This window comes from Ammospiza nelsoni, chromosome W, assembly GCF_027579445.1.
Source record: "Ammospiza nelsoni isolate bAmmNel1 chromosome W, bAmmNel1.pri, whole genome shotgun sequence".
Lineage (NCBI taxonomy): Eukaryota > Metazoa > Chordata > Aves > Passeriformes > Passerellidae > Ammospiza > Ammospiza nelsoni.
Genome location: NC_080668.1, coordinates 6,171,368 through 6,184,749, shown reverse-complemented (window position 1 = coordinate 6,184,749; position 13,382 = coordinate 6,171,368).

The following is a 13,382-nucleotide window of genomic DNA, read 5'->3' as shown; positions in this document are numbered from 1 at the left end:
TAGGGGCTACTGCAGAGCAGCATGTCCCAATCCTCACCTGAATGACAGATCATCCTGTGTGGGTAGACCAGTGACCCTTATCTTGGGAGCAGCTGCAACATTTGCACCAGCTTGTACAAAAGCTGCTGCAAGCTGGCCATATCATTCCCACAACTGGCCTGTGGAACTCTCCTGGTTTTGTTTTTCAGAATGATGTTTTGATTGCTGCTAGTACTCCAGCTGAAGCAGCGAGGGTAAAACAATGGTTTTCTTAAACAGTAGAATGAAAGGATTTGAAAGCAGCAAATGAAAAGGTACAAGAAGCCCCTTGGAAATATTTATGGTGGAAAATTTTAAATCAAATTGTTCGGCCATTGCAGCTGTAATTGATATTTCAAGTGTCCACCCTCAACGATTCGCAAAAGCTCTTGGGAGCAATTAATTGGGTACGCCCTTTATTGAGTACTACAATTGAACAACTCAATCCCCTTTTCCAGTTATTGAAAGGGGACCCTGAACTTACTTCCCCTCACACCCTGGTACCCAGAGCAACAGGAGCCTTAGAGCAGATCACACAGATCTTAAGTGTTCGACAGGCTTGTAGAAAAGTTGATGGTATCCCTGTCAATTTTTATCTTATCAATGCCCCTTTATCAGCCATACCCTTTGTTGGCCTAATGGGATGATGCTCAAAAGTGATTTGTGGAGATTAACAAACTCCACAAGTTTTGTGAAAGATGTAAAGCCGGTATGTTTATTACAGGCTGGATGCATGTGGGAATCATTCCCCAAAAAATGACATGCATACCTCTGGGAAATCCAGATCTCCTATTATCTCCCTCTCAAATACATATGCATGCAATTTCACAATAGATTCATACATATTCATTCCACTGATTTAGCCCGTGCAGGAGACTTGCCGCTAATTCTTCTTTATCAGAAAGAACTCCTGGGTCAGGTTGCTCTGCTCTGTCTGCCCCCCCCCCCCCTTATCTCTTGTCCTTTGGCTGAAGCAGTCCCTCCAAACACAGGCCCTTCATGAGAACAGGCAGTCAGACTAAACAGCAAGATACAGACTTAACTCAAAGATGTACATTTCACCTAAATCAAAATGGATTTCTACTCTGGAGAATTTCTACTCTGTCTCATTTTCTCCCTTTTCTAGAAAATAAGTAAATTCTTTTACCTAATGCAAACCCCTATGACAATAAGTGTCTCTTAATGCTTTACCATGTACGTTTGATAAGGAGGTTAACACAGCTACTTGCTGTAGTATTCTCCAATTCCAAATTACCAATATAATGGATAATCCTAAACTTATTCTAGCTAATATTAACAAAGCTACAATAGGATGACACAACTTATTAAAGATTCCATTTGCAGTTGGTGACCACCCAAAGATTACATCCCACCAGTGATGATCTGCATTTTGTTTTATGCTTTGCAGAATTCGGGTTATTTCTTTTGTATCATGTTGGACAGTAACTAGGCTTTTCTCTCCTCTTTGTTGGATTTTCTTCAAGATCTCCAGTAGGTCTTGGTGTTTAATTAATTGTTTTACCAATGTGAGGTCCATTCCAATAGGAGTAGGTGATAGTCTGTGATACATTGTGTAATTTGTTTTAATCAAGTGGTGGGATGTCACAGGGGCCAAGTATGAAAACTCACACCCGATAATCTTAACAAAATTACAAATACAAAAATTACAATGAGTTCTACTAGACAAAATAAGATCGTTGTTATCAATCTTTACAGCAGCACAAACAGTTCTCAGGCACACACAACCTTTTCCAGTATATACAAGCACAGTCTTCTGATCAGTGACTGGATGAATTTCAAAGTGGCAAATACTCTGTTCAGAGTCTAGACACACATCTTGGCATTAATAGTATTGCTTTCACAAATGAATCCCAGCTGTTCTCTAGTAATGCAGGATTCTAAGTTTACTGTTTGCAACTTTTCATTCACCTTTTGTGCCCACACCCTATGTTCTGAAGGGTAGAGCACAGTTTTTTAATGATTTAATCCTAGTGCAATGATGGGATGGATAACGTAAACAGTGGCATTACGTATGGTAAGCACAAAGGCAGTGGCCACATTAGAAGCAGGATCATAGGTGACGTTTACCATGGTTTACCAGGATTGAAACTTCCTTTCAAAATCAATTGCATAATCCCACACAATTTTCCGAATTTCAGCTGGAAAATCACTTTCACCCCCTTCCTGTATGACCAAAGCTGCTGTTGCCTGCATCCATAACTGTGCTTGTATACAACTGAAAGCTTAAGACACATTATCTTGAACTGTACTAAGTGCTTTCACTACTAACTTGTGGTCTTGGTCCTTGGCCTTTTCCCACTTTGGCAGTACTTTTGAAATCTGCCACTGGCTAGTTCCTAATGACAATAGAAATGACTGTAAAGGCTGTTTCAATTTTGCCAGGCCACCTGCTGTACTGGCCAGCTTATTCATCAGTATTTCTGAATTACTTCTATTCAAAACTCTCCATCCTGTCTTGAATATTCCAGTTAGATCTTTTCTTATTCTGCTCCTGAGGAATACTTGTCTTTGTAACCACGTTGTCTAGCTTTCAAAGGATGTTCTTAGGAAAGAGGAGCAGGCTGGTTGGATTTTTGAGATGTTAATTTGCATTAGCAGTTCAACACATTTGAGACAATACTTTGGATTGAACAACAGTTGTTGCGCATCCATATTCCTCACTACGTATGGGACTATTTCATACACTTCAGGTTCAAGTTTGGGTTGGGTCTTAACTGCTTGAGTCTCAGAGCTTTAGCTGATCAGAATGACCCTGAGATAAGTTAAAAAGTCTCTTTTCCCAGCCCAGTGGTCGAAGAAGGAGTCAGAACTCTTCAGCTCTCGGTCTCAAGGTTGTTTATTGTTTCTTATCTATAAAATTCTTTCTCCTGGCCTGCCAAGGTCCGCTCAGCAGGACAGACAGAGGCACTCTGGCCGCCCCCGGGGTGATGTTATCTTTTTATACTAAAAACTACGTGTACATTATTTACAATTGCTTTCCAGTACCTATCACTTTTGTTAGACAGTAAGCTTCGACTCTAAAGGAATCTAAAAGTGTCAACATCACAGCAGACGATGGAGGCCAAGAAGAAGAAGAACGGCTGGACAGGCCCATATTCCTCCATCGTGCCCCCTGAACCCCCATTATAAAAACCAAAAAAAAAATCAATTTTTCCACCCTGTGACAAACTAATTATTATTCTACTTAGACTTTCGTGGCTTGCAGATCTTCTTATAAGGTTGGTAACTTTTTCCATGGATGATAATCAAAGTCACAGGTGTCTTGGGCTCTGTGCCAGGGTCCCTGAGCCTCCTGGCAGGGGTCCTGGCGATCCAGGACAGCCAGATGGATGTCCTAAATTCTGACACTTGAGTACTGGTGTGAGTTGTATAAGGTATAATTATATACAAAACAATTCTGTAAATGAGACTACAAACTACCTCCAGCTGCTGTATACTCATTTTGCCTGAGTAAGTTTTAGTCTCAATTCATTTTCTCCTGGTGTCACTCTCCAAGGGGCTTCTGGGGCCTTCTTCACTTGAGAGTGATGGATCCAGGCATTCTGCTCTTTGATCTGGATTGCCGTGAAGGTGGCGAGAAGCAGCTGGAATGGTCCCTCCCACTGTAGTTCCAAAGTAATTTCTGTAAGAGACTGAACATAAACATAATCCCCAGGCTGTATTGTCGCAGACATTTCTCCACAGAAATCCTTTCTTTCGGATTTCTGTGTCTTCAGGAGGCCAGAGGCCTCCGAAGACAAGGTAAACAATTATTATCAGCTGCTGGGGAATGCAACAGGGGCACCTATTTTGATTGGTGATTGGTTCATGTTTTATGTTTATAATTAAGGGCCAATCACCAGTGCAAGCCAGGGGACTGAGTCCTTGGCCACAGCTTTGTTGTGGATTCTTTTCTATCTCTTCCTAGCTAGCCTAGCTGCTCTGCAAAACCTCTCTCCTTATTCTTTCTAGTATAACTATAATGTATTATATCATATATTAATAAATCAAGCCTTCTGATTCAAGAAACAAGATTCACTATCTCTCTCTCACCAGCTGCGCCCACTCAGGCGCGGTAATATCTGGTGACCCGACATGTCAGAGCAGAAATTAATTTAATAAGACCAGAGGAGCAAAATTGCTGCACTGGGTAAAATCCTGTATGTGTGGCATTTGATGGTTGCTTTGAAGTGACCACAGAAAGTGGATTCAAGCCAGGAGCTGAAGAACTGAAGATCCTGATTTGGACAGAGTTCACAGCCAAGGCTGACCACAACAGAACCTTCTTCTGTAAAACCATCAGGAAAGATGATGGAAAAGAGCAGCAGACCTGTGGAGCTGGCCAGAGCAAGCTGGACTCTTTCAAAAGGTACTGTGGGCTTTTCTATCCCTGATGAACCAGCCCTTCGTAGCTTGTGGCTGTTCGTATGGCAGACACATGCCTTGCCAGAAGAGATTCAATTCTCCTCTTCAGAGGAAAAGCTTATTGCCCTCTGGAAATATTGGTGCAGAGAAGATGGTTGCTTTTTGTCAGAAACAGATATCTATGGGTTCTTTAGATAGGCAAAGCTTTTTGGGTTCTTTACTGATGTCCTGTACACTTTAGATGTTTTCATCTGGGAGTGCCTGGACTCGATTATCCAGTTTGTCTGGAGCCAGGGACATGCCCTTCCTTCTATCTACCCAGCATTTATAAAGCTTTTCCCAGTCTTTGTGTCACCTTTGGCACAAGACGCGGTGGGGGAGGACATTTTTCTTCCCAGCCCGCCCTGCTTCACGGCGGGGGGGGCGAAACTTCGCGGTGCAAAGAAGTTTTTTTTACTCTTGCTCCGGAGCATGCTCAGATGGAGCCTTCTCCTCCCCCCCCTTCTCTCTCTCCGGGGGGATGGGAGCGGCCGCTCAAGCCAGTGCCGGCCTCTCAGACTCCGCCTCCTTCACACATGGGGGCGGCACTGGTCTCTGAGGCTTCCTCCACGCCCCTGCAAGAGCCTGCGTCGGAGACTGAAGAAGCACTTCCAGTCCCTGAGCCGTTGCTAGGCGACGAGGATGCGTCTCCAGCTTCCGGCTCAGCATCGGAGAAGGCAGAAGAGACAGCACTTTCGCCGATTGACCTGTTGCTAAGCAACAGCGACGCTCCGCCGCTTCTCCCGGCTCCGCTGCTGCCGTGCCTGCCGCCACTTTCAGAGCCAAGGGACGCAGCAACAGCATGTTCCCGCGCGTCCCCGCCTCCTCCAGCCGAGACAGTTCCTGTTCAGGATGGGGCTGAAAACGCCGCTGAACCTGCAGGACCCTCGGAGCAGCCCGCAGCTGATCCCACGATCAGCGTGATTCCCTCCTCGGCCGGCTCCTCCGCGGCCAGAGTCACTGCCGCGTTCCAGGCCAGCCCCAGCGTCACCCACAGCCCCGCGGGCCCCCACCCCGGCCCGGCGCCCCCCATGGCCGGCCCGCCAGCCCCGGGCCCGCCCCAGGAAGCGGCCCCAGAGGCTGGTCTCTCCTTCAGTGCGCGGGGGCTGCCCGCCAGCTGACTCTTGCGGCAGTCCGGCTGCCGGCTTTCAAGCTCGGCGGTTTGTGGGGTGGTGTTTCGGTTGCTGTCCCATGGAGGCTGCCATCTCTGCCACCCCTCTTGTGCCCTAGCGGCGAGGGGGAGGGGGCTCCCGAAAGTTTTGCCTTTGGTCCCCAGCCCAGTGGGGGTGGTGCCGTGATGCTGTGGGAAACAAACATTCCCAGACCCGAGATGAAGATTCTCGGGGCAGCTTCTATTTCCCTGCTGCTGGCATGCCTCAGTGGTTTAGGGGAAAGGAAGCATCTCACTACCCGTGCTGCCATTGTGCTGGCAGCAGGGTTCAGGCCTGCGGGAATGCAGAGCCTTCCTTATGAGTTTGGCCTGGGATGCTGGGCTCAGGAGGTTCCTGGGCCAGGGCCATCACTTGGCCTCCTTATGTTTTTGGGGACTCTGGTTTGTCCTACTGGTCCGGGTCCCCCTGTGTGAGCCAGTTTTGGGGTACCTGGTCCAGCATGGGCCAGGGCCCCCAGGGCCTTTCCGTCTCTGGCACTGCTCTGCCTGGCTGCTGCTCTTTTGCTTTTCGATCAAAAAAAAAAAAAAAAAAAAAAAAAAGAATAGAAAATAGAGGGCAGCAGCTCTGAAGCGCTGAAGCACTGAAAGGCCAGAAAGGACATTTCAAAATTGTACAAATTGTTTTAAATTGTTTAAAATTGTATTAAGACTGTCAATGGTTTTTGATAACTATTGATGGAACTCTTTTGCAGAAGTCTGTTTCAGGACCAAAAGGACTCTCAGATATTCCAAGGGAAACAACTTCGGCTCTTGGACTGTTCCTGAAACTCAGCTGCATGGACTTCAATTTCCTTTGCATTGTTTCTTGCAATTTTCTTATACTGTAGGATTGTTTTAGTGAATTGTTAGTATTCTATATTTTATAGGTGAAGGAATTTCCTGTTCATTCCACATCAGCATTTTTCTTTTATTTTTATACAATTTAGGAAGGTGAGATGTCGCAGACATTTTTTCACAGAAATCCTTTCTTTCAGATTTCTGCGTCTTCGGGAGGCCAGAGGCCCCCGAAGAGAAGGTAAACAATTATTATCAGCTGCTGTGGAATGCAACAGGAACACCTTGATTGGCTCATTTTCTATGTTTATAATTAAGAGCCAATCACCAGTTCAAGCCAGGGGACTGAGTCCTTGGCCACAACTTTGTTGTGGATTCTTTTCTATCTATTCTTAGCTTAGCTAGCAGCTCTGCAAACCTCTCTCTATATTCTTTTTAGTATAACTATAATGTATTATATCATATATTAATAAATCAAGCCTTCTGATCAAGATACAAGATTCACCGTCTCTCTCTCACCAGCTGCGACCCACTCAGGTCTCTGTAATATGGGCAGTCCCAGGGAAATACAGAAAATTAGACATAGAGCTTCTCCAAATTACTTTTAAGCAACCGGGACAAGTGGTGCCTAAAAAGCAGTACCCTCTTTCAAGGGAGAGAAAGAATGGGTTACAGCCTGTCATTGAGTCCCTGCTAAGGGCAGGTCATTTGGAGCCATGTATGTCTCCCTATAACACCCCTATCCTTCCGGTTAAGAAACCAGATGAAGCCTACAGAATGGTGCAGGACCAGATGCTTTCTAGGGGGTGTCCGATTACAGTGGAGAGTAAACACTATTTTGCCTTTGAGTGGGAACAAGAGGAACGAGGGAAAAGGGTAAAACAACAATTGACATGGACAGTCCTTCCACAGGGATATTCAGAATCACCAGTTTTGTTTGGGCAAGCCTTGCAAAAAAATATTAAGAGAGTTTACTACACCCTCGGGAGTTAGGTTGTTGCAGTATGTGGATGACTTGCTTTTATCAAGGGAACAGGTAAAGGTGGTTGAAGAGGCTAATGAAAAGCTGCTTAATTTTCTTGCTAAAAAGGGACTTGGAGTGTCTCAAAAGAAGGCGCAGTTGGTAGAGAAAAAAGTCAAATATTTGGGAAACATTCTGACTGGAGGGTTACGGTATATTGATCCAGAAAGATTACAAGGAATTTCACAAGTACTATTACCCCTAACAAAGAAGGAGTTACAGCAGGCTTTGGGGTTGGTGGGCTACTGCCGAGCATGGATTGAGGATTTTTCTGTTTTAGCCAGACCTTTATATGACTTTTTAACCCAAAACTGTCCTAACATTGTGCTATGGACATCAGAAGGAGAGCAAAGCTTTAGCAAATTAAAAGAAAAATTTCTTAATGCCCCAGTCTTAGCTCTTCCAGACTCAGAAAAGGAATTTGAGCTATATGTGGATTTTAAACAGGGCCATGATAAAGGAATTTTGGTACAAGAACATGGAGGGACAGGGCAGCTTTTTCTAAGCTGTTAGACCCAGTGGCCAGAGGCAGGCCTCATTGTCTGCAGAACTGTGCAGACATGGCTTTGATGGTAATAGAGGCCCAAAAACTGACAATGGGAGGATATTTGATTGTTAAGGTTTCACATCAAGTTAAAGTTTTATTAACTGAAAGAGCCTCTAAGTGGATGACCAGTGCTCTGTAATTACAGTATGAATCTTTTTTAATGGAATAGGAGGACTTTGAATTGAAAAGTGGGGAAGGATTTGTCCTGGGTTGGCTATATGATGCTTGTATCCCCAATCTGTATCCCCAATCTGTTCTGCTTGTGCTGGATAATAAGTTTTGCACCTTTAAGACGTGTTCCAAGAGCGAAAGGGAGCGAGAAGAAGCACGGAGTTTGTTTTCAGAAACTGCACTCACTCCTCCACATTCCTGCTCCTGGACTGTGTTTACTGCAGATGGACAGACAGCGGGACAGAGCTACCCTTTGCTTTTACTTAGTTTTAGCTCGCTGAGGCAAAGAAGTTCCCTGGACTGTGGTTTTTTCCTTGTCTTTGGACCTGTTTAAACCTGCTCTGGACTGAACACCCAGAAGAGCACCAGCAGCTCTCACCTGTGGCCCACTGGGCCTGGTCTGGGCCACGGCATTTCCAGTGCTGGAGGGACTGATTAGAGACTGAGTGAGCCGAGCTACAACCCAGGAAGGGAACTTTCTGAGTTTGTCTCTCTTTTGGAGCAAAATGAGGTTTTATTGTTTAATATTGTTTAGGTTTGATTGCTTAATAAACAGTTTTTTCCACTTTTCTCCAAGGAGGTTTTTTTCCCAAACTGGTTGGGGGGAGGGCCAATTGAATCTGCTTTCTAGAGTGTGGTGGTTTCAGTTCGAAACCAGGCGGAAACACAAATTTCCTGTTGTGGTTTTGGTTCACCAATTTCAGATTTCCCAAATTTTGAGATTTCCCAACCAATATGCTGATGAGTGCTCTGTTCAAACTTCTCATGGGATCACACCTATTTACAATCTGCTTACTTTAACATGGAGGCCTTTGCTCAATATCAATTTGAACACTTTTATCTCCCCATAGTTTCATGTGTTATAAGGAAAGAGTCCTTTCTCCATAGCTTATGTGAAAAATGCCAATCACTTGTTTTTTTTACAATTTTAAAAGTTTAATAGTAATAAAATGGTTATAAAAATAGTAATACAATTAGAGTAATAATAATTTGGACAATTTGAATTAGGACAATATGAGATAATAGAAACAAAGAGTTGCGGACATCCAGGTACCTTTTTCTGGGCAGCACAAGCCCGAAAAAGGACACCCGTTAACAAAGGATTAAACCTTAAAAACAATAGGCTGTTGCATATTCATACATCTCATACATGATGCATAAATTCCATTCAAAGACAGGATTCTGTCTGATCATCTGTCAACTTCTTCCTCCTAATGCTAAGGAGCCTTTGATCCTTGGCCAGGCAGGAAGAAGTCCATTTCTTCTGATAAGAGGGCAGTAAATTCTTTTTTCTGAAAGATTCAGGTGTCCTGTGGCTGCTATCTCGCTGTGAGTCCTTTCTTTAAAAAAAGTATCCTACATAGCATAGTTTCTACTTTAACATTTTTTTATACCCTAAAACTATATTTAACACAGTACTTAAGAGAATTAATACAGCATTACTTTCTAACACAACACATATAATATTCATTTTAATATTTGCGAAAAGCCAATCATAAAATATGCATTCTTTACAGCTTACAAGAGGATTTCAGCTCCAAAATCAAGGCATCTTCTCCTCCCTCCCATCTGGGACTTAACTTCTTCCTCACTGATCTCGATGTTTACATGTTGTTCCTTTACATGCTTGCATCTTGTTCCTTTCTCTCACTCGAGGGAGGATTCAAGCACTGAAAGAGTTAACATCATGCCTGGGGCCTGCCTGACCTGCCGGCTAACTAGTGGCGGGGAACTGCGGCTGGGCTGTGCCGTGCCAGGATTGGTTTCATGGTTGGTCTTTGGTTTTCTCTGTGTTCAATTCCAGCTGCAGGGCCACTCTGCACGGGCTGCAGGGGTCTCTGGTCTCAGCCGCTCTGGGGGGAGGGGACCTGACGGCAAGATCTTAACAGCCGCAGCCAGCCCTGCTCCAGCCTGGACTCCGCAGCCTCCTCCGCCTTCCTGCCTGGCAGCTGCTGGAGCCCGGCCCGGCCAGAACGGGGCTGATGGTGGGGCCGGCGGGCGACCCGGGTAGGAGGGAAAGGGCCCGGCCCGCAGCGGGACAGCCCGGCCCGTCTTGGCAGAGACGGGGGCCGGGGCCTGCCACGTCCTCGCCGACCGGAAAGTTCCCGGGGTTTTTTCGTCTTTAACATGTGTGTTTCACAGAAGCATGTCCAGCTTCTCAGTGACTCAACAGACTGTCAGTTACATAAAAAGCTTTGCACCACTTCCCTGAATTTCCTCCCATTCCAAACCATGACATATAGGAACCCCTTTGGGGGTTGTCTCCCAAATTTGCCCTGAACCAGGACAGATACTTTTTTCGTGCCAAATGCATGGCTTGAGAAAGTGGAAAAAATGTGTACCGATTGCATTTTGGTGGTACTTAGTCTGTATTAGGATAAAGCAGTCAGTAGCCATGTTGCTTGAATTCATATTATCTCTTGGCGTAGAAGCCTTCATGTGGTTCTGGGCTCTAGGCTTTTTTGAGGTTGTAATACCTTTCTGATCACCAGGATTATTTTCTTATCCAGAAATAGCTCCAGTATTGTCCCTAACATGTAGTTTTTACAGTGGAGGGGCACAGATTAGAATAGCTATTGTACTGGGCTCGGTGATAATGATTTATAGGGAGTTTACAAAGGTACTGGAGTCTCTTTACGATATGTATGGCTTATGGTTTCTTTGTCCTACCCTGTGTCCCAGTTCCAGTAGCATGTTTTGGGGGTTTATTAGTAATTGCATCCAGTTTATTAGAGGAGGAGCAAAGGATGAGGCTTTCCAGCCATTCCTTTCCTTCTTCTCCTTTGAATCTGTTACATCACTTTTTGAGAATATTCAGTTTCCCCTGAATGTTAAAGAGACCACTTTCCTAGTATTTAATCTGGTAAGCTTCCTCTCTACAGTCTGCAGCTTCTCCAGAATGAGGGCTAAGATGCCCAGAGGAGCTGATGAAACCCCTGACCCAGAAGTAGACCCAGGTGTGGAAAATCCTGAGTGGTGTGGAGAATGGGAAGATATGGGCCAAACCCTGAAGGAATTTTCTGACCCTGTAGACTGGGATTTTCCATGTGAACAAATTCAGAACCCAGCTGAGGTGGGGAAATATCTGAAAGAGAAGTGCCATGATGACTCTAAGGAGAAAAAGCTCATTACAATAAGCTGGACCCTGGCCTATGCTTATCACACACTGCTAGATACTGTAGGGAGGCAGATAGAGGCAGAGGGGCAGGGAGATAAATCACCAGCTGCCCCAATCACTCAGGCTACAGCAAACGCCCCAGCTACTCAGGCTGTAGCTAAATCAGACAGTGAGCCTAAGCCAGCAACTAAACCAGACAGTGAGCCTAAGCCACTGGCAGTCACCCCGGCAAAGAAGCACAAAAGCAAAACCAATCGGCCAGTGACTGACGATGATGCAGGAGAAGGACCCTCAACACCAATTACAAACACAAAAGCTGGCGGTAAAACAACTAACACAAGATCAGAAGCCAATACTGAGTCCTATTCCCTGAAGAAGCTTCGTGGCCGAAGAAAGGATTACACTCAATGACATGATGAATCTATAGTTAATTGGTTAATCCGTCTTTGGGATGCTGCAGGTGAGGCTACAATTCTAAACAGTAGGGAAGCAAAGCATTTGGGATCCCTGTCACATGATCCCATCATTGACCAAGGAATGATGAGGGGGACTTAGACTCAGAGTCTCTGGGCACAGGTCCTGGGAAGTATAGCATAAAAGATACCTATGTACAAATGATCTCTATATACAGGAGACTCAGTGGAAGACCATAGAACAAGTAATTCAACACTTGAGGGAAATGGCAGTGGCAGAGACTGTCTTCTCAGATGACGTAAACACTGTAAATCCAGACTTGGTATCATGTACATCCGTGATGTGGCGAAAACTTGTACGACTTGGGCCACAAGAATACTCTTCTGCTTTAGCAATAATGAAGTGGGATGACAGTGAGGAAACCATGCTTGATATGGCAAAGAAGCTCTGAGCATATGGAGATGCAGTGCATGATTCAACGCATACAAGAATTGCAGCTGTGGAAACACATCTGCAGAAATTAGAAGATAAGATAGAGGAGAATCACAAGAAACTCAGGGAGGAGGTGAAAGAGGGCTTTCTCCAAATCTCAGCAATACAGATCAGAGGTTCTGGTCCTAAATGTAGATGTTCCCCAGACAAGGAGAGAAGGTATACTCCACGAGGTGGGCTGTTGTCCTTCCTGCATGATTGTCGAGAAAGTATGAAGAGATGGGATAGAAAATCTACTGCTGCTCTGGCACAATGGGTACTTGAATTGGAAAATAGCAAGACTCAGAGAAGAAGTTCCACTGAAAAGGAAGCAGCTTCAGTAGCCTATAGCTGAACTACCAGGTATGATGATGACGATAATATGTCTGATCCTCTTGAAGAAACCTCCAAGACATATGCCCAGGGAAAGAAGGACAACCAGGCTTAGAGGGGCCCTGCCTCTGACCAGGTAGAGGCTAGGGAAAACCGTGTTTTTTAGACTGGGTGGATTCGTTGGCCTGGCACATCTGAATCACAAGAATATGAGGCTTTGTTTGATACTGGTACACAGTGCACATTAATCCCATCAAGATATGTGGGGGCAGAAACTATTTCTATTGCTGGCGTGACAGGGGGATCACAGGATTTTACTTTGATGGAAGCTGAGGTGAGCCTGACTGGAAATGAGTGGAAGAAACACCCTATTGTGACTGGCCCAGAGGCTCCATGCATTTTGGGCATAGACTTCCTCCGAAGTGGGTATTTTAAAGACCCAAAGGGACTCAGGTGGGCACCTGGAATAGCTGCTGTACAGACAGAGGGTGTGAAGCAATTGAACATCTTGCCTGGACTATCAGAAAACCCATCTACAGGAAGACTCTGGAAGGTGGAAGAGCAACAAGTACCAATTACCACCTCGACAGTACACCGCCGATAGTACCAAACAACTCAAGATGCTGTGATCCCCATCCACAAAATGATCCGTGAGCTGGAGAGCCAAGGGGTGGTCAGCAAAACTCATTCACCCTTCAGCTGTCCCATTTGGCTTGTGCACAAATCTGAAGGAGAATGGAAATTGAATGTGGACTACCATGCCTTAAATGAAGTAACTCCACCGCTAAACACTGCTGTACCGTACATGTTAGAGCTCCAGTACGAGATGGAGTCCAAGGCAACGAAACGGTACACCACTACTGACATTGCTAACACATTTTTCTCCATTCCTCTGGCAACAGAATGCAGGCCTCAGTTTGCTTTCACCTAGAGGGGCGTG